This window comes from Octopus bimaculoides, chromosome 4 (assembly GCF_046866305.1).
Source record: "Octopus bimaculoides isolate indiv1 chromosome 4, ASM4686630v1, whole genome shotgun sequence".
NCBI lineage: Eukaryota > Metazoa > Mollusca > Cephalopoda > Octopoda > Octopodidae > Octopus > Octopus bimaculoides.
Window position 1 is genome coordinate 48,693,162 of NC_142931.1, and position 15,007 is coordinate 48,708,168.

The following is a 15,007-nucleotide window of genomic DNA, read 5'->3' on the forward strand; positions in this document are numbered from 1 at the left end:
AAAATCATTATGTGAATCTCTTCAGCCTTTACTTGAATATATATGCACACACACACACAAACACACACACACACACACACACACACACACACACACACACATATATATATATATATATACATATATATATATATATATATATATATATATATATATATATATATATATACATATCTGTACGTATGTGTGTGTGTGTATGTGTGCACGTACATATATATAAAAACGTACATGCATACACGCATGTCATATATATATATATGTATGCATTTATAGACATCCACTCAGAAGGATAGAGACAAGACGATAGATTATACGAAGTATATCTCAAGGGGTCACAAAGTCTGGTATGGGTGGGAGAAGGAAATAACTATTTAACATAAATAGACATATGTAAGACATCAAGTTTAAAACAATTATATAACACTTTCATAACCTGGGGGGAAAATTATGTTTTCCGTGTTTACTTCAACAGTCGATATCTATCAAGAGACGTCTCAGCACTGTCAGTTATAAATCAGTGACGCGAATTGCATACATAGAAACGTATATACATATTTATACACATATAAAAAGATATATACACACACACACACACATATATATATATATATATATATATATATATATATATATATAATTATATATTATTTATGTCATATATATATATACATACATACATACATAAATATATGCATATAAATATATATATATATATATATATATATATATATATATATATATATATATATATATATATATACACATATATAAATTTATGTATCTCTCTGTCTCTCTCTCTCTCTCTCTCTCTCTCTATATATATATATATATATATATATATATATATATATATATATATATATATACACATATATATACGTGCACATGTACATATATGTGTATGTCTGAGAGGCAAAGAGAGAGAGAGAGACAGAGACAGAGACAGACAGACAGAGAAAGATGCAATCGCTCACTCATTCGCCACCGTATCAGGATGCACTTTCACTGAACTTTAAGTATATATCTGCGGTATGCTTGTTTTTATTTATACGAGCTTTCCAGAATATAGAGTATTGTTTAAAGAAGATCTTATTTCTTAATGCCACGCGCCCTACTTGCATCATGTAGAAAACATTGTTGAAATATTTTCTCGTTTGGAATTTCCACGAACATACATGCCAACACTTTTCCTCTCTTTCTGTGTCTCTCACACAGACACGCAAACACATAGATAGATAGATAGATAGACGTTATATAAACAGGAAGATAGAATCAGATTCATATGCGAATATATATGCATAAATGTTCGTACGTGTATATGTATGAGTATGTATACTTGTTTGGACATGTGTTTGTATGTGTGTTTGTGTACGTATGTATATATGCGTATGCATGCATGTATGCACAATAGGTTTTTTTACATCCATTATATTTCAATCTTGACTCATTAAAACTTTTCACAATTCAATTAAAATTGTAGTATTTTGGTTTGAAAGCGTTTTCAAAGAATCACTTATTTTGGAGTTGATAATGTCCTACAGTTCTATATTTAAGAGATGAGGAATTATTTACATTATTTACATTTGACGGATATTTGTCCTCAACTTTTTCGTTGTTAACACAACGTTTCGGCTGATATATCCTCCAGCCTTCGTCAGGTGTCTTGGGGAAATTTCGAACCTGGGTTCTCATTCCGATGTTACTATTATTATTATTATTATTATTACTATTATTATTACTATTATTAATCCGGTCGCTGCCGTGAATCGAACTCGAAACCTTGGGGTTAGTAGCCCGCGCTCTTAACCACTACGCCATATGCCCGTGGGCAATTATGGGTGAATTTTAAGGCTTATAAATCTATTATTTTTCTAGCCTTCCTCAAAACCGGTTCCCATATGCTATTCATATCTGCACTCGGTCTGCTTAGGAGGTTGTTGTGTCCTAGCATATGTGCTGCTTCTTTTAGTTTTCGTATTTTCCAGTGTTGTTCCCTGTCTATTATTTTAACTTCATCCCACAGGGGGAGGTGGTTTCCATTTTTCCATACATGATCAGCTATACCCGATTTATCAATATCTCCTCGTGTCACAGCTTTGCGATGTTTTTCTACCCTTATTTTGAGGGTACCTACTTCAGTATGGACACTGATAAATATCGACAAGAAGATGGTTTAGCTATGGGTTCGCCATTATCACCGATAATGGCCAATATATACATGGAATACTTCGAGAATTTGGCTTTAGGATCAACACCACTAAAACCAACCCTATGGCTGCGATACGTTGATGACACCTTTATTCTCTGGCCCCACCAGCAAGATGTCCAAATGCTGTTAGATCATGTGAACTCAATAAATTCATCCATACAGTCCACCATGGAAAAGGAACAGAACAATCAGCTGGCATTCCTGGACGTATTAATAACACGCACCGAGTATGGATTCAGGACATCCGTATATCGCAAGCCAACCTTCACTGGACGATACCTTAACTTCAATTCCCACCATCCATACAGTGCCTAAAACACGGAGCAAAGAATATAAGTAGCGATCGTGATACCCACCACGAGGAAATGATCAATCTCAGTAACAATCTATTAAGAAACAACTACCCCAAGAACATACTATCTACTCCAATTATGAAGAAAAGAGAGGATGAAACCAATAAACTGTCTACAGTCTGTCTACCCAATGTGAAAGGCCTCTCCGAAAAGATACAAAAGATATGCGGCCCTTATGACATCAGGGCAGTATTCAAGAGCAATACAACACTTCGCAAATATCTCCTTCGGGTAAAACCACCAACAGAAGAGAATATGACCAAAAACTGCGTGTAGTCCATCCCATGCAGCTGTGGTAGGTTATACAAAGGCGAAACATGACGCCCCCTCAAAATAAGGGTAGAAGAACATCGTAAAGCTGTGACACGCGGAGATATTGATAAATCGGGTATAGCTGATCATGTATGGAAAAATGGAAACCACCTCCCCCTGTGGGATGAAGTTAAAATAATAGACAGGGAACAACACTGGAAAATGCGAAAACTAAAAGAAGCAGAACATATGCTAGGACACAACAACCTCCTAAGCAGACCGAGTGCAGATATGAATAGCATATGGGAACCGGTTTTGAGGAAGGATAGAAAAATAATAGATTGATAAGCCTTAAAATTCACCCCATAATTGCCCACGGGCATATGGCGTAGTGGTTAAGAGCGCGGGCTACTAACCCCAAGGTTCCGAGTTCGATTCACGGCAGCGACCTGATTAATAATAGTAATAATAATAATAATATAATAATAGTAACATCGTTAGGAATGAGAACCCAGGTTCGAAATTTCCCCAAGACACCTGACGAAGGCTGGAGGGTATATCAGCCGAAACGTTGTGTTAACAACAAAAAAGATGAGGACAAATATCCGTCAAATGTAAATAATGTAAATAATTCCTCATCTCTTAAATATAGAACTGTATTATCTAATCGGTACAGAGCCGACATTAGACTTCATTGGAGACATATAGAGAAACTCCATCAAAAACTAGCTCGTCTTTCAAACCGTCTAACTTTCCTGTGTAGATGTAGAGACTCAAAGCTAATACCACCTGGCTTGAATATAATGACACCAGTGGATTCATATAAAGCTAGAAGAGTAGCGGAAAGGGCAGCACATGCCCTCGTCCGTGAGAGGATCCATTACAACCGTTGGAAAAAAACATCAACTAAATAACGAAATCAAAGAGAGGCTATCTTCTTTACTTAGAAAAATAACTAGAGATAACGACAGAAAGAGAATCCAACAAGATCTAGGAAACTAGGACAAAATCCACCCCCACCCCAGAGAGCAGCCGACCACCTACGGAAAAATTTCCCCCAGACAAAATGATCCGGATAAAATATTCCGGTAGTCAATATCCACTGGGATATTGTTCTCTCTTTACAATAAAAATATTCTAGGAAATTGAAATCTTATAAAAAAAAATTGTTAAAATATCTATTATTGATTAGAGCAATAATCATTTTCTCCAGGGAAGTTTTGTCCTCTAGCAATTTGGTCCTCGGTGGGATTTAGTCCAAATACCAGGTGTTACACGTGTGAATAATATTTGTTCCTGGTGTTTTACATGGTTGCAGATTTATCATTTTTGTGAGTAAATTAAGGGGGGATGGCTTACGTTTATACCACCTTTCTAATCATACTTGACATCCTTGCTTATTGCACTATAGTGATTTCCAAGACTATTAAGTAATTAATAAATGTCTCATTATACAAGTTGTTCTATGTATATCATCATCATTGCATTGTTTCTTATAGCTATCTATAGCAGCATTGACTGTCCGGTGTCAATGACACGTTTACCGATATGCAATTTGAAAAGACCACCTCTTACATAGATATATAAGGGTGAATATTTCTATGAGCTATGTTGGGTACACTTGGTGTTCGTCTGGTATGTTGAATTTTGTTCGTTTTTTATGTGTCTTGATTAGAACGTGGATTATGTACACTAACTATGAAATCAGTCACAAGCAATACCGCAGAAAATTTGCGGTTTACTATCAGGGAGTGAATAATTATTACAATGAAAAGGGTAAAGGTTTATCAATTTATTAATTTATTAATAAATCAACAATTAATAATTTTTACCAAGCCCTTGCTTGTGACGCACATGGTAATTTCTTGAGGAAGAATGGTGGACTGGCTGGCCTGTGTAGGTTCGGTTGTGCTTTCAGGTTGTGCCGATGCATGATGTTCACTCGTTCATGCATGCACAGTTTGCTAGCACCGTCGAATTTACAACTAGAATATCATACCGATGAAGGAAATGGAGTGTTATCGCGCATAATCCAGAAACGCGTCTATGATTAACTTCGAATGGTTAGTTTTCATTGTTTTTTCTTCTTGTTTTGCCTTTGTGAGTTACAAGTAATGCTATCTGTTGGAGTCTCAGCTTTTTTAGCTGCTATTCCTGAACTTCGGTATGTGGTGAAGCAAATGTTTGCTGATCCCTTAATTATGTTTATATATATATATATATATATATATATATATATATATATATATATATATATATATATATGTATGTATATATATGTGTGTGTGTGTGTGTGTGTGTGTGTGTGTGTGTGTGTGTCTGTGTGTGTGTGTGTACATATATATTATTTTATTATTTTACTATTTTCAGTTACTTTGATTGCGGCCATGCTGGAGTACCGCCTTTTAGTCGAACACATTGACCCCAGGATTTATTCTTTGTCCTTCTTTTGCCGAACCGCTAAGTTACAGGGACTTAAACACACCTACATCGATCGCCAAGTGATGGTGGATCCTTGCGGCTATTTCAAAATAGGGAACCATTAATCTCGACACTTTTTTCTCCCCCTATATTTTTTTCCCTCTCAGCCTTTTCCGTCAGAAAGGATAGGCGCGAAACGTCAAAGACGTCACCACTTTTTCCGAGAATGAAGCTCATAGACCTATCAGGTTATCCCATAAGTTCAGTCTGATTTTACCTTTTTTAAAATTCAATGAAATTTAAAAACATTTTAGAATGTCTAATGGAATTAAAAAAATATTTTTATGCATTTGTGTACAATATTATTTTACAGAATAATAGAATAAAAATGACTTTGATTAAAATCCTTTCTAACATGGAAGTATCCAAAGAGCATTTGAGGCACATAATGCATTATGAGTACAAAAAAGGAAACTGCAGCCGAAACGACTCAAAACATACACTCAATTTATGGGTAAGAATGCTTGAATGAAAGAACTTGCAGAAAATGGTTTGCAAAACTCAGAAGTAGAGATTTCAGCCTTGAAGATGAAAATCGAACAGGACGTCCAGTTCAGTTTGATGATTAGCTCCTTGAGACATTACTTGAAACAAATCCTGCATTATCAGTTGAAGAATTGGCAATAAAGCTTAGTTCAAACCATACAATTGTTCATCGTCATCTTCAACAACTTGGAAAGATTCCTAAACTTGGAAAATGTGTGCCTCATGAATTGTCCGAAAGCAACTGCAAATCCTGCGTTGACATCTGCTCTTCTCTCCCTTCTTGTGAACTCATTTGACCTTTTTTGGATAGACTTGTGACTGGTGACGAAAATGGATGTTCTATCAAAATGTTAAACGTCATAAACAGTGGCTTGGTAAAAGGGAAAAAGCTCAACCACAACCGAGAAGGGAACTTCATGGGAAAAAGGTTCTTCTCTCTATGTGGTGGGATTGCAAAGGAGTATTTCACTTTGAATTGTTAACACCTAATCCAACAATCAGTGCTCCAGTCTACTGTCAGCGATTAGAGCGTTTGAACCAAGCTTTGAAGAAAAAAAGAACCGCTTTAGTGAATCGAAAAGGATTGAGGTTTCCTGAGGACAGTGTGCGACCTCACACTGCAAAGATCACATCACAGAAGATCGAAGAGCTTGGTTGGGAAAAAATTACTCATTCACCTTATTCTAACGACCTTGCTCCTTCAGACTACCATTTGTTTCATAGCTTACAGAATCATTTGGGGGACATAGCTTTCGCCAGCCAGGATGAGATTGAAACTGACTTTCAAAGCTCTTCGCATTGAAACCAAAAGAGTTTTACATTGATGGGATTAAAATAGATGGAAGGAAGTCATAGATAATCAGGTAAAGTGCATTTCAATTAAATATAACATTTGATCACTTGTTTTCTTTATTCAAAATTCGGACAGAACTTATGGAATGATCTGATACTTCTTATTCCGTCACCTGATTATATCTGTACATTTGAACCATATATATAAGATTACATTTGATATGTTTTCCTTCAATTCGAGATTACATCTTTGGTTTTTCATGCCGTATGTATGCATAAATTTACTTACAGCATATGCTGCACAGAAGACAATACTTTCTTGAGTGTATTTTACACATATGGGTGTGAATATATGAAAATAAGTGTGTGTTTGTCGTATGACGATTGACTGGATGTTAAACGTTTCCCAACGTTGTTCTGTTTTCACGAATGCTATTTGATTACATACAGGCATGCTGCCTCCTTGTTGCAATCCTTTGAAATCTCGGTTACGATTGAAGAACACGCAAACACACCGACACAAATATGTATTATGTATCTGTGAGTTTTGTGTATGTGTTTGCGCGCGTTAGTGTGTGAGTGTGTACTTAAAACGAGCAAAAATTTTGAATAACAAATGTAAATAAAATGACTCCTTCGATATGTTAAAACGTTTTTTTGACCCGGTGCATTTAATTTATATAGCAATTATACACGCTATATTTATCCATTGTATATATTAGCACTGGCGTCGTTGTGACACGTTCTTATCGACAGGGCTCGCTTGTTTACGCGTCAGAACTTTGTTTGTCATTTAGTTCTCTTTTTTGCTTTTCTATTCAATTTTGTGATACATATATATATATATATATATATATATATATATATATATATATATATATATATATATATATATATATATATATATATATTTATATATATATATATATATATATATATATATATATATATATATATATATATATATATATATATATATATATATATATATATATATATATATATATATATATATATATATATATATATATATATATATATATATATATATATATATATATTTATATATATATATATATATATATATATATATATATATTATTATTATTATTATTATTATTATTATTATTATTATTATTATCATCATCATTATTATTATTATTATTATTATTATTAAGTTTTATTCGAAAAAAAAATAAAGTAAGAGACTGGAACTGAATGTTCAGAAAATTGTTCCATCTCTAAGAATGAATGTAATGATAGGGAGACAGAAAAAAAAATTGATAAAGATTAATAGAATGAAGTAAGCATACCAATCATAACAAAAGGAAGAAATGTTCCCTCGAGTGAACGAAGAAGCTACTAGCAGAGCATATACAGAAACTTCTACATCATTATTCAACTGCTATGAACGTTAACCATGTCTCTCTCAAATTACACTCAACTGACAAAATAACAACGAAAAAGTATCAAGTTTAGTCCCAATGTCCAGCACCTTCAGCAAGTTTCTTCTAATACAGTACTGGGCCCCTTAACGATTTGGTAGGCAGAAAATCGTAGGAAAACCGTCGCGCGTGCGTGTTTGTGTATGTGCGTGTGCGTGTACATACATACATACACACAATCATACTTACCAACACTTATATATATTTAGATAAATATAATGTATATATATATGTATACATATGCACAAACATACGTATATGCGCATATATATACATATATATGCATACACACACATATATATACATACACACGCATATATATGCATATGCACGCATGTATATACATATACATACATATATATATATATATATATATATATATATATATATATATATATATATATATATATATATATATACTTACACACACATATTAATGTATGCATGCGTGTAAATGTATGTGTCATTGTGTATGTGTCAGTATTCCATCATCCCTGGACAACAGATGTTGGTTCGTTGTTGTCTCCGTAAGCTAACGTTTCGGCAAAAGCGAACGATAGAATACACATCAAACTAAAATCCTAAGTACTCGTGTCCATTTATTCAGCTACACCCTTTAAGGTAGTGCCTCAGCATGGCCACAGTGCAATAACTGAAACACGTAAAAGGTAAAATGAATGGATAAAACTTGATCGGTGAGAATTAATTTAGAGTTACAGAGATGTACTTGCATAGCAGATGACTTAATCTGAGATCGTGTGCTGAAACAAAAATAATTGTAGCGTGGAAGATGTTTATAAACCATTTGAAAACACACAAAACACCATTAGATTCACTTCAACATTTAAAATCGCGACCGGTTCATTGACAAAACTTCGCACATATTTTGACACGTACTAAATCTTAATGTTGAAGTGAATCTAACGGTTTTTTGTGTGTTTTTAAATGGCGTAAAAACACATTCCCCTCCTGAAATTGTTTAATTTAGAGTTAAACGGCGATAAGAATATAAATACATAAAAAGGAAAAACTATCTACAACTAATTCCAGAGCTAAGTCAAATTTAATGGAATCATTTACGCAGGTGTTCATCCTGTTAAAAATGCCAAATCCAACCGTGACTGCTTAAAAAAGTGTACGAAACATAGGGTGTAGCACACTTTAGAGAGACATTACCTTTAAAAAAAACCAATAAAGGGTGTTCAATCAGGGTAATACTGAAGGAAAACAACAACAGCTACAGTCACAGTAAAATCAACCACAACCGAAGGAGTATTTTTTCTAACGTTATGCTTTTGTTCAGGACACTGCTGGCAAAGAATACAGCAGCATAAGCAACAACAATAGCTACTACTACTACTACTACTACTGGTGCTGCTACTGCTGCTGCTGCCGTCGCCATCACTGTGTTATTGCTGTGCTATTGCCGCTGCCGTTGCTACAGACGCATGCAATCACAGCAACAATTACGAACACAGCGATATCGGACAGAGCATCCGGTTAATGTATATCTTTTTCGACAGTTCTGTCTGATTCTTATAACATTTGTTTTGGTTTACTGTCCCCGTTAAAGCAGGCGCAGACCTGGATGGTAGGTAAAGGTGCTAATGGGTAGGAGATTGATCGTACCGTCGAAGGTATTGGTAGTGTGGTTTGTTGGCTGCTTAGTTAAGTAAGATATATCTTTGTAAATATTTTCTACTGAAGAAAATAACATTCAACTTTCCAGCTGTCGACAAACGTTTTAATTTACCACTTGAGCTTTTAACACGAGAGCTGCTAAGCTTCAAAAGGAAAATAACTGTCACTCAACACTCTCTAACGTAAAAAAGAAAGGCAAGTAAAAAAACAAAAAACACTTGTAACAAGGACGAGACAGTCCTGTAAGATATAGGTTCGTACTGAGAGTAAGAATTTCTAACATTCCCAAGTCATATATTTTGAGGAGAAAAGTACTGTCAATTACACCTATCGCAATACTACACTGGTAATTATTCTGTCGTGGTTAGATTGAAGAAAGGCGCAATTGACGAAACGGGATTTGAACGTACAAAAATTAAATACTTGTTTTAAATTTTGGCATAATGTCAGTAATTTCGTGGGCGGTGGGGGGGGGGAGGTAAGTCAACTATATCCCAGTCTTCGACTGGCATTTATGTTATCCTCTTCGAAAGGACGAAAGGTAAAGTCGACTTCGGACGAAATGCTGCTAAATATTTTGCCCAGCGCAGTAACGATTCTGCCAGCTTGCAGCAGAGATGAAAATAAATATTGATTTAAAATGTTTGCGTAACTCCAGTAATTTAAGGACGGGGCTAATTCGATTACATACTGACCCCATTGTTCAATTGGTATTTATGTTGTCGTCCCTGAAAGGATGAAAAGCAAAGTCAACCTCGGTGGCATTTGAACTCAGGACGTAAAGACGTAGAACGTGCCGCTAAGCATTTTTATCTGTCGTGGTAACGATTGTCAATCAATTGTCTAGATGATACTAAATATTTCAAGGTGTGACCATGCTTTAAGAAACAAGAGATCAAAAACCGCTTGATGTGCCCGCTTGGCAGGGGTGCTACATGACAACAAAACTACAATTTGATCAGTGGTGGACCGAAATAGGCACATGGTACTCGAGCACGAAGAGGTGGGTGCGGCGTTTCAGCAGCACTCCGCTGAACTGTTTGGGACGAACGGCAGTCCGGAACGAAGGATGGTTTTCAATTCCTACCCAGAAAGCCCGCCACATGACTCGCAGCAATGGAAGCGCAGCGTTATTAAAGACCTATAACAGCCGCAGAAACACGAGATATCATATTCGGCTACCTCCTAGAAATTTTATTGCAAGGTGGGTGAGTGCAGCAAGAATGAACAGAGTAAACGTGTCTACTCTTAACATGTGCTTGTAGATTAAAAGACGATGCGGAGAGGGTACTTGTCCCTGTAGTGTAAGCGACCGTGGTCTTGTGGAGTTTGCACGAACAGTCCTTAGAAATCCCCCGCTTCTGGGGAATTTTTCGTACCACAATCTATATTGTTATCTTGCTTTTTTTTTTGTTTTCTTGCTGTTTACACGCTTGAAATTATGTAATCCCACATTGTATTGATTGTATTGTTCTTTACTGAGCGTACTGTTGTTTGTGACCTTTCGTTGTTAATAAAGAAAACATTATTATTATTATTATTATTGTTCAGTAGTTTTATTTTTATAACGTGCTTTCACTTCACTACTGAGCGCAGCTCTGTGCGCCTTGGGTATGTGCTGTGGTTTGCTGTGATACTCTTATGGTTACTGTATTGAAGTGTTTTGTGTAGGATGTGTGCAGTGCCCAGTAGTGCAATTTTCTGTATGTTGTATATATTTGTAAGTCCTGGTGTTTTTGTTATGTATTTGTCTGAATATTTTTTTATTATACCTAAGGCATCTACTATGATAGGAGTTGTTTCTGTTTTTAGATTCCACATTCGAGTTACCTCTATTTCCAGGTCTTTGTATTTTGAAAGTTTTTCCATTTCTTTTAGGGAAACGTTGTCATCTGCTGGTATTGATACATCAATTAGAAAGCATTTTTTTTCGTCATGATCTTTGACAACTATATCTGGTCTATTTGCCTTAATTTCTCTATCTGTGTGTATTGGTATATCCCAGAGTATGGTTGCTTATTATTATTATTATTATTATTATTATTATTATTATTATTATTATTATTATTATTATTATTATTATTGTTAAGTCAGCGAACTGTCAGAAGCGTTAGCGCGCCGGGCAAATTGTTTAGCAGTATTTCGTCTGCTGCTTCATTCTGAATTCAAATTCTATCGAGGTTGATTTTGCTTTTCCTCCATTCGTTGTCGATAAATTAAGTACCAGTCAAATACTGGGATCAATGTAATCGACACATGCCTTCCCTCGAAATAGCTGCCCTAGTGGCAAAATTTGAAACCATTATTATTATCATTATCGTAATGCCTGTGGCTCCCTTCCGAGTTCAAATTTCGCTGAGGTCGACTTGCCCTTCATCCTTTTCGGGTTCGATAAAATAAGTAGCAATGAAAGATTGGGGGTCGATGCAATCGACTCCCCAAAATTACTGTCTTTGTGTCAAAATTTTAAACCACCATCATTATTATTATTATTATTATTGTTTGGCTCAGTTTCGGCTTTATTCTTGGTAGGAATTATGTGGGTAGCGGGTTACTACCTGTAATCTTAGATACCTAAGGGTTTTTAGCAGTCTTTCAAGTGTTTAGAACCCTCCTGATAATCCTTGCTGTCGTACGAGACTAACTTTCTCTAGGAGCTCTACCGAGCATTCTATTTCAATCTCCTTCAGCCATTTGTCTACATCTTTGCTTATTTTTCGCAACGCACCAATTATTAAAGGCACAAACTTTACTGTTAGCAAGTTCCAAATTCTTCCTATTTCAAATTTTAAGAGATTTCATGTTTTTTCTTCCCCTTTCTTTACGATCCTGCAATCAAACGGGTATGATCGGTCGACAAGTAAGCAAGTTCATTTTTCTTCTATCTATAATCGTTATGTCTCGTCTTTTATTATTATTATTATTATTATTATTATTATTATTATTATTATTATTATTATTATTTTTATTTTATTTTTTTTTCCAAATTTTCATCCATTTCTCAATTGTCGCCGGGGTTGAATATGCGTTTTATCCTTGCAGTGTCGATAAAATAAATACTAATTGAGTACTGAGAACGATGTCATCGACGTCCACCTCCCACACATTTCAGGCCTTTGCTATAATACAAAGGATTATTATTATTATTATTATTATTATTATTATTATTATTATTATTATTATTATTATTATTATTTTTATTATCATCCTTAGTGCTGATGCAAGGCGCTGAGCTAGCAGAACCATTAGCATCCCGGACGAAATGCCTTGAACATTTCGTCCGTATTTACGTTCTTAATTCCGAAGTCGACTTTACTTTGATCATCTTAGAAACGATAAATTATGTACCAGTTAAACACTGGAGTGGATGTAATGGACTTATCTCATTCTCCGATAAAGTTTTGTGCCAAAATTTGAAACTAATATTATCATGATTTTCGGTTATTATGATATTCGGTTCGAGAAACTCAGTGTTGTGTTAAAACTTAATAGCAAGCTGGTCTTTTTGGCAGTAAAATTTCAATCTGTTGTACATGTCCTCTTTTTGTGTAGTTACTTGTAACATGGAACTTGTAATCGAAATAGCAACCAAAACGCCATCTATTTATTCCTAAAGAAAATTTGTCGCTACTTTAATGATATAGATTTAGATAAGTATTGAAGATGACAGGATGAAAGTATAAGTCATTCCTTTGATCATAAGTATCCTTTATGAGCACTGAACTGGCACTAGTCAATAACTTATCATTTGTCTTTTACATTTTAGTCACTAGACTGTGACGATACTAGAGAATTTCCATGAAGAATTCTATCGAAGGAATCGACCTCAGAACTTATATTTTCAAAGCTTGGTGTAAATTCTATCGGTCTCCTCGGCGGAACCAGTGGCTTACAAGGACATAAACACACCAACACATTTCGTCATGCGGTGTTGGGAACAAACACAGAGAGAAACACACACACACACACACACACACACACACACACACACACACACACACACACACACACACACACACACACACACACATACACACACACACACACTAATACATATCTATACGTGCATACATGTATACATACACACACACACACACACATATATGCATACATACATATGCACACACATACATATACACACTCACACGCACATTCGTACCAGACTTCTTTCAGTTTCCGTTCCCCCCAATCCACTCACAAGGCCCTGGTCCGCCCGTGGTCATATTGGAAGAGACATACCCAGGGTGACATCCAATGGGAGTGAACACGAAACCATGTTTTTGAGGATGCAAAATTACTACCACACAGCTGTGCTGGCGTCTTGTGATTTCCATATTTTTGGTTAACAGCGAGATAGAAAAAGATGGTATACCTCAGGCTTACATTCTCTTGACACGTTAGATTAAGAGATGAAATCCGTTAGGATTCATTTCGTTTTCATTAAATATTAATGCATAATAACTTACAGAAATATCATTTTTGATTTTGAAGAAATAAAATAAAAGCGTATCTGCAAATTAATCTCTGAACGTAAATGACATTGCCCTCCACTGTGGTATATTGATTAAATTAACAAACCTCATAGTTAATAATAGATCTTTAATATCTTTTAGCTCCAAGGAATACAGTATAGAAGCAGAATGGTTATTTTAGGTAGCTAGTTGTGTGTTGGGTAATTAACTGTGTTTGCTATGCAGCTAACTGTGTACTGGTTAAGTACGTCGTATATAAATAGGTGGAGAGCAAAGAGGAGCAAATCAAGCCAGCAGTTCGTTACCTCTCACCTACGCTGTGTTGTATCCATGAGACACGATCTTTAACTTTCAACAGTCGACTCAATTAATCTCTTAATCAGTCTTAGGGTAATATAGCCTCCTGCTATAAGCAGCGATAGCACTGTAGAATTAGTGACTTCACCGATTCATTGTTTGACAGCGTCGTATTTACTTTTCAGGTGATCAATGTTATCTGCGATACACAACCACCTTCTCATTATGAGAGATGTCTCTTTATCATATAAACTAAGCATCACGAGTCTAGTGATTCTTAAGGAAATATAATTAGATGTAAGGGATTCGTGGAGTGACAGAAATTTTCCGGAAAATAAATCTATGTAGAAGCGAAACTACAAAGCACGTTTGCGTCAGTAAGCGAATTTGTTACGTGCATTGACGTAGTGAATGAGGCATTGTCCTATTCTTGTGGTTTCCAGCTGTGGTTGAAAGGCTGTTACAAGGATGAATAACATTTCAGTAGTAATCCAGCGAAATATGAAGAATTACTAGCAATTTGAAATTTATTTTTATTTACTGATATTACTTAACTTTCAGAGGTGTACAAGTACAATA

At 35.2% G+C, this 15,007-nt stretch overlaps 1 long non-coding RNA gene across 1 annotated transcript in view; it reads right to left on the minus strand.

Annotated features, from left to right (window-relative positions):
* LOC128247578 (uncharacterized) overlaps nucleotides 1-15,007 on the minus strand; it is a 189,238-nt gene that overhangs the window by 661 nt on the left and 173,570 nt on the right. The gene's annotated exons all lie outside the window — the stretch shown is intronic.